We start from the raw sequence: 7780 nt of genomic DNA, 5'->3' as shown, positions 1-7780 counted from the left end.
TGCAAATATTTTCTCTCATTCTGATGGTTGTCTCTTTGCTCTGATTATTGTTTCCGTTGCTCTGCAGAACCTTTTCAATCTGATGTGGTCTCGCTACATCTATTTTTGGAATTATTGCCTGTGTCTTAGGGATGATTTAAGAAATCTTTGTCTACTCCATCGTCTTCAAGAGTTTTCTCTTTGTTTTCCAGCAGCAGTTTTATAGTTTGAGATTTTATGAGTTGATTTTTGTTAAATAGTGAGAGATCAGGGCATAGTTTAATTTTTCTGCAGGTGAATATCCAGTTCTTCCATTGCCATTTGCTGGAGATTTTCTTTCCCTTCTTGGGTTGCTTTGTATCTTGTATCAAAAATCAGTCAGCTGGGGAACCAGCAGTTAGCGTAATGGCTATGTCGCTGGACTCCCACGTAGTCGACCGCGGTTCACATCCCAGACCCGGTGGCTTAGAACTCATGCTGTGCGCTTGTGCGTGTGTGCCCAAGATCCTGAGAGGAGAATGGAGGAGAAGGGATTGCGGCGTGACCATCCCCCCTGGGGGGTGATTTCTCGCTTTCTGTCTCTATGTCTCTCTCTGTCTTGCGAATGCACGTACCCTATAGCAAAAACCTCTCAAAAAAATAAAAATCAGCCAGCTGTATATTTTGGGGGTTATTTATAAGTTATTTTTTTTTCTGTTTCATTAGTCTACATGCTTTTTCATGCTAATCACATCGTACTGTTTTGATTATCCCACCTTTGTAATATATTTTGAAGTCAGAAGGTGAGATGCCTCCTACTTTACTATTTTTACACAGTATTGCTTTGGCAATATGGGGCCTTTTATAATTCCAGACAAATTTTATGATTTTTTTTTCTATTTCTGTGAAGAGTGAACAGAATTTTGAGGAATTATTAATTTGGGTAGAATTGATATTTTGATATCTGATATTAACGTTTTTTTGGGAGAGGTTTTTGCTATAGGGCATGTGCACTCACCAGAAAGACAGAGAGAGACAGAGAGAGAGAAAGCAAGAAATCACCCCCTAGTGGAATAGCCACTCCACAATCTCTTCTCCTCCATTCTCCTTTCGGGATATTGGGCACTTATGCACATGCTCCTGGCATGAGTCTAAGGCACTGGCTCCAGGACTTTAACCACAGTCAACTTCATGTGAATCCATCGACATTGCCATTACACCAAATACTATTTATTCTTCCAATCCAGGGATGTAAAATGTCTTTCCATTTTTCTATATCATTCTGAATTTCTTTTTTTAGTTTTTCATGGTTTTCCTTGCAGAAGTCTTTCCCTTCTCTGATTAGGTTTATTCCTAGTTGTCCTCCACCCTCCTCACCATGGCTTTTTTTTTTTTTTGGAGAGATTTTCACTGTAGGGCGCGTGCGCTCGCCAGACAGACAGAGAGAGACATAGAGACAGAAAGTGAGAAATCACCCCCCAGGGGGGATGGTCATGCCGCAATCCCTTCTCCTCCATTCTCCTCTCGGGATTTTGGGCACACACGCACATGCGCCCGGCGTGAGTTTTAAGCCACCGGGTCTGGGATGTGAACCGCGGTCGACTACGTGGGAGTCCAGCAACATAGCCATTACGCTAACTGCTGGTTCCCACCATGGCTTTTGTAAATGGAATTTCTTTCTTCAGTTCTACCTTGGTCTGTTCACTGTTGGTGTATAAAAGTACTATAGATTTTTTAAATTTGAGTTTGTATCCTACCATTTTACTGTATTCATTTATCACTTCTAAAAAATTTTTTTTGAGAGGGATGTGGCTCTTGGTTTTTTTCTTTTTTTCTATGAATATAGTCATGTTTTCTGTAAAAATAAAGCTCATTTTACACTGCAACTATTTAAAAGTATTCCTTTCTGGTATCAGTAGAACTTAGTTTCATGATAAGTTACTTATGTTTTGCTTAGCATTATACTTAGAGCCTTCAATATAGCATGTATTATATACACATTAAGTGAAGATCTATTTTATTATGACACTAAAAATTTAAAATTAAAAGGACAATGGATTTAATAAACACTTGGCCAAAAATTTAGAAGCTATCTATTTTCTTTTTCTGCAACAACCAAACTAATCCTGTCAAAAAAGTCATATTTGTTATATTTTCAGTCTATATAGACAAATTCTATTTGTAGAGATATTCTTCGTTTGGAACTGCAGCAAACAAATATGAACCAAGTTACTTTGTGGAATAACATACAAAAGAAAGATTTAGTGGGAAAATAGAAAATTGAGAGTATGGGGAAAATGACTAGAATGAAAGAAATTCTAATTTTAGGTCATATGCATCTAATTTGGAAAAGACTGTGACAAACAGAAAGGGGATTGTTAGGCTTGGGGACAGTAGCTATTTCCCAAAAGATTATCTATAATTACCAACAGCCAGTATGAAGATATAGTAGATAAGCTATACACTAGCCTGTTCATTCACATTTAAACATTCAGAAAGTGAGGAAAATTGCTGCAACATGACAAATGTCTTTAAAGCTTAGAACAATACATTTGGTTGTTTTCTTTGGGCGGGAGTTGTTGTTTGTTTCATTTTTGGTTTTAAAATTCTACTCAATTTCTGTTCTGCTAAATATCTGAAGTGTCATGTCTGGGAAGTAGGCTACATGGGAAACAAAAAGGTTATATATACGTGTGTGTGTGTGTGTGTGTGTGTGTGTGTGTGTACTAGAGGAGAGTATGGCATAAAAATAGAAAGGAATAAATGGGACTAATATGTAACTCTTACTCTTTCCTTTAAAATGATAAGAAAAAAATAAGAACAAAATACAATTTTCAGGCACTCTGGAATCATGAAGCAAAATGTCAAATCTTCCATGTTCTTCATACCACTTTTTAGAAGTACAAATTCTTTACTGCAACACCCTATCCAGAATTGCTATTCCTAGGAACAAGCCATTCTCCAAAAGGACTTCTCAGTTTATCAAAATTCTCATTGCATCCTTACACTTGCTTTTCAATGTTCATGGATTGTTAATCAATTAACAAGAGGAAGGGACTGAACCATGGCAGCTGTTCCCTGTCCTGACTGCATACTAGAATCACCCGGGGAGATCTTAGACTTTGTTGGACTCCATCTCCAGAGATGCTGATTTAATTGGCTTGACTTGGGGCTCAGGTATTGGGAGTTTTATAAAGCTCCCTAGGTGATTGTATGTTCAGTTAGGGTGGAGGAACACTGAACTAGGTGACCCAGGGTGTGTGCGTGTGGGATGCTGAATAAAGCAGTAATTCTCTAATTGATGGAATAATTACAAGGGAGATAATTTTGAGTATAGGCAGCTGCTGATAGGAGGCAATGAAGAAACAAGCTCCTTTCCTCCAGAGGCACTAGCCTCTACCCTCCCTCTGCATTGCCTGGTCTGAGCTGCACTGTCAACTCATTTGCTCTTGGTGGTCTCTTATCTAGGAAGAGCTGTGGTTACCTTGGGGGTGAGTGGTATCTTTGCAATGGGGCTGTGTGAGGAGGTGCTACTCACATGCTTCTTTTTATAAATTCTGTAACTTTTAACATTATGCTTTTGTGAACTTTTTTTTTTTTTTTAGATAGATTTTTGTAAAAGGGAGCATGTGTCAGCAAGAGAAACAGAGAGAGACAGATACAGAAAGTGAGAAATCACCCCCCCAGGAGGGATGGTCAGTCCAATGGTCCTACATTCTCCTCTTGGGATCTTGTGCACACATGTACACACACTGAGTCAGAGTTTTAGGCTGCCAGATCTGGGTTTCGAACTGCAGTCAACTGTGTGAGAGTCCAGCAGCATAACCATTATGCCATCTGCTGACCCTGCATTTGTGAATATTTTAAGTACTGAAGAGTGATCATAACTTTACTTTTGGATGGTTCTATTTATTTTTTCTCCCTTTGAGCATCAGAACTGTTTTTTCAGTAGAGGTTAAGTGACATTTGGAATACTGTCCCATTAGGCACTGGCTGAGTATCTACCATGAGGGTGTGTTAAGGCTCCAGCAGAGCTAGTGAAAGCAGACTTTTAGTCCCATACCAAAATGGCAGGAACATAAATTCCAAGGCATGGTCTTAGAAATTTATTTTTAAAAATACTTCTCAAGAATTCTAACCTTACCATGAGAAAGCCTTCTTTTTTCTTTTCTTTTCTTTCCTTTTTTTTGAGAGGTTTTTGCTATAGGGCATGTGTGCTCGCTAGAAAGACAGAGAGAGACAGAGAGATAGAAAGCGAGAAATCACCCCCTGGGGGGGGGGATGACCACACCGCAATCCCTTCTCCATTCTACTCTAGGGATATTGGGCATGCATGCACATGTACCCGGCATGAGTTTAAGCCACTGGATCTGGGACTCAAACCGCGGTTGGCTACATGGGAGTTCAGTGACATAGCCATTACGCTAACTGCTGGTCCTGAGAAAGCCCTTCTTACAATATCAAAAATTCAGAAAATATAGCAGATACATTTATTCAGACATTTGTTCATATAAGGATCAGAAATTTCTGCCCATAAGTGAATACAAATAAAAATCAACAAAATATAAATGAAGAGCAAAAACTTGACAGTAAAGTGAGCCAAAAAGACCCTTAGGCGGTTCATATGAAGTTCTGTACGTATTAAATGGCTCTGAAACATGTGAAAATATGTTGAATTTCATTCATAAAGAGATCATTGTAAACTAAAAATACACCGAAATGCCATTCATCAAAATGTCAAAAATTCTAATCTGATAACGCAGCATTGGCTAGACTGAAGGGAAACAGACATCTCTCACACTTCGTTGGTGAAAGCACACACTGGTACAATTCTTATGGAGAATTACATGGCAAAGTCAACCAATATTATAAATACATGTATTCTTTGGCTCAGCAGATCTCCTTCTAGGGATTTTACTGTCCTTTCAGATCATTCTAGATTTTCTTTCATGTTTTAAAATTTCAATAATAATAGATTTGAGTGTGTAGTTTTTCTTTTTTTTTCTATATCTTCTTAAGGACTTTCAATCTTAAATCTTTTCATCTTTCTTTTATTCAGCAAAATTTATCTTTATTATCTCTTTAAGTATTTCCTTCTTGACTTATTATTTTCCTTTTTTCACTATTACTTCTGTTATACCAAACTGTTCACCACATCCTAGAGGTTAACCCATATTAAACTTCAAAACTGATATATGAAACCTGAATTTTGACTTAGGAACTTATTGGGAAAAATAACCAATATAGGTATCAAAAAATATAAAGTGTGACTGGCCAGCAGATCTTTTCTTGCACAGGAAGAATTATAAAGAAAGCTAATAATTAAAATAGTACTCAATGGATATAGAGTTAGAACAAAGGAAGCTAGCCAGGAGAATTAAGCATTGAACAGAATCAGAATCAGGTAGTCTGCTGAATTTAACTCCACACTAGAGATTGTATGGGAATGAAGCCAGAGTGCTTGGAGTTCTTCGGCTCTGCTCATCTCCACTGGACAGCGTTCTGACTCAGTGGTTCTTTGAATCTGGTTACTCTACCTTGAAAGAAAACTTCAAAGGCAGGTACGGTTTAAAGCAGGTCTTTGAACCAAATGGAGGCACTTCTAGGGACGTCAGAAAGAGGCCAAGATATAATACCAGAGGCAGGGGGAAAAAAGAGGGAAAAATTGACCAACTGCCTAATGTACCAGAAATAACAAAATTAAAAATTAAACCGTTGAACATCTGCAAAGTGTCAGTCACTCTTTGCAAAGTGCTCCAGATATAGAGTATAAAAAATTAATCTTAAAGGGGCCAGCTGGTGGCTTGGTGGTTAAGGCAGCTGAATCCCACATAGCCATCTGTGTGGTTCAAATCCAGGACTTGGTGGGAAACAGCCAGGCGCATATGAGTGCATGCCCAAAATTCTGAGAGGAGAATGAAGAAGGGATTGCAGTGTAACCATCTCCCACTGGGAGTATGTTCTCACTTTCTCTCTCTCTGTCTCTCTCCAACAAGTGCATGTGTCCTCTAGCCAAAATTAACACACACACAAACAAAAAATAAAAACAAAACCTTAAAGAGCTTGCTAAGTGAAGGGTAGATCATGCTCAGTAGACCTACAAGTACAGAGAGAAATTAAAAATAGCAATAGCTAACAGTAGGAAGAATATTCTCACTATTCATGTTCACTAAAGCCAAAATTCTTTTGTCCTTCCAATTGCAACCATGTCTCGGTTCCTATGCAATCTTCTATATCTCTTGCTAATTTTGAAGTTTAACTATCTAGGAAAACACACAGACTGTACTGGGTATATGGTCTAGCTATTCTTGAAATAAACCAGGTCTTGATGGAAGATGAGTCCAGCAGCGTTGTTGTTCTATCTTCCACTTGCTGCTTTTTTCTTCCCTCCTTAGTTTAATCCAAATTCCAACGGAGGCACACCTTGCCAGATCTGTGCATGTAACTCTTTAAGCAGCTGCTTTGGGACCTGAATAACTGAGTCAATATAAACTTGATCTAGAAAGAAATAGAGAAATCTATTTCTACTGAAAGAAAAAAAAAGATATTTTTTAATTAGAAAGAAACAGAGAAATCTATTTCTACTGAAAGGAAGAAAAGGTATTCTCTAATTAGAAAGAAACACCGTGGGTAGTGCTAGAATGACTCAGTGTGATTCAGTTATTTATTTTGTGGACAGAGAGGGCAGAGTTGCCAACCCCCTGCCTCTTTTTCTCCACTTTGTGGGAATATTGCTAAGAAGACACAGCCATGACCTACCGCCTTGAAAACTGCTCAGTGAACTGACATCATGGGAATTTGCTGAGCTGTTTTGTGGAGGTCATCTAATTCTCAGCATAAGGGTTCCGAGCAGGAAACCCTCTATATTTCTTTGATAATGAACCAAAAATCACCAGCCCAAAAAATTGAGACTGCATTTCATTAGCACAGCTTTCCCAGAAAATAGCCTGGTGCCAGGCAACCACTGGTATTGCTTTTACAGCCTAAGCTGGCTCATATAACCTCTATGAAGTATAGTCCCAAGTGTGTTATTATCTAAAGCACACAGCCCTAAACTCAGTTTCAAGTCGTTTTCAAATTCTTCCTTAGCAAACTATTGCTGTTTCTATATCAGTTGTGTATCACATCTAAAGCCCAGTTCTATGAGAAATAGCTAAAACTTTAATGTAGATAGAACGAAAAGACTAAGTAGTGAAAAAAGTCTTATTAGCCATGGTTTTAAAATATCTTATTAGTATTGTGTTATTGTAATTACTATTGCTGTATTATTAGTATATTGTGAATATGCTAGAATGATAACTCAAAATCTTCTGTAACAGAGTCAACTATAGCTAATATTTATTTATCAGTTAATATGTACCAACCAATACTTTAATAACTTATGTATATTAACTCATTTCCTTCTGACTTTTTTTAGAAAGATTTTTGCCATAGTGCACATACACTCACTGGAGAAACTGAGAGATAAAAAGCAAGAAATCATCCCTCAAGGGGATTATCACGCCATAATCCCTTCTCTTCCAGTCTCCTCTCAGGACTTTGGGCATGCACATACATGTGTCCAACGTGTTTTAAGCCTCCAGGTCTGGGACTCCAGCCTCCGGGTCTGGGACTCGAACTGCAGTTGACTACGTGGAAGTCCAGCGACGTAATCATTACACCATCTGCTAGTCCCTTCTCCTGACTTTTTATGTGAGGGAACTCAACAATCAACTTAGCAATTGACAGGTGAACTAGCCTGCCTGGATCACGTGGATACTAAGTGGCAGAGCTGGTATTTGACCCTGAATAAGATTCTATACTCTTAATCTCTGTCATAATA

The sequence above is a fragment of the Tupaia chinensis genome, unplaced genomic scaffold (genome assembly GCF_000334495.1).
Source record: "Tupaia chinensis unplaced genomic scaffold, TupChi_1.0 Scaffold000257_1, whole genome shotgun sequence".
NCBI classification, from domain to species: domain Eukaryota; kingdom Metazoa; phylum Chordata; class Mammalia; order Scandentia; family Tupaiidae; genus Tupaia; species Tupaia belangeri.
Note: the sequence above shows the minus strand (reverse complement) of the source record.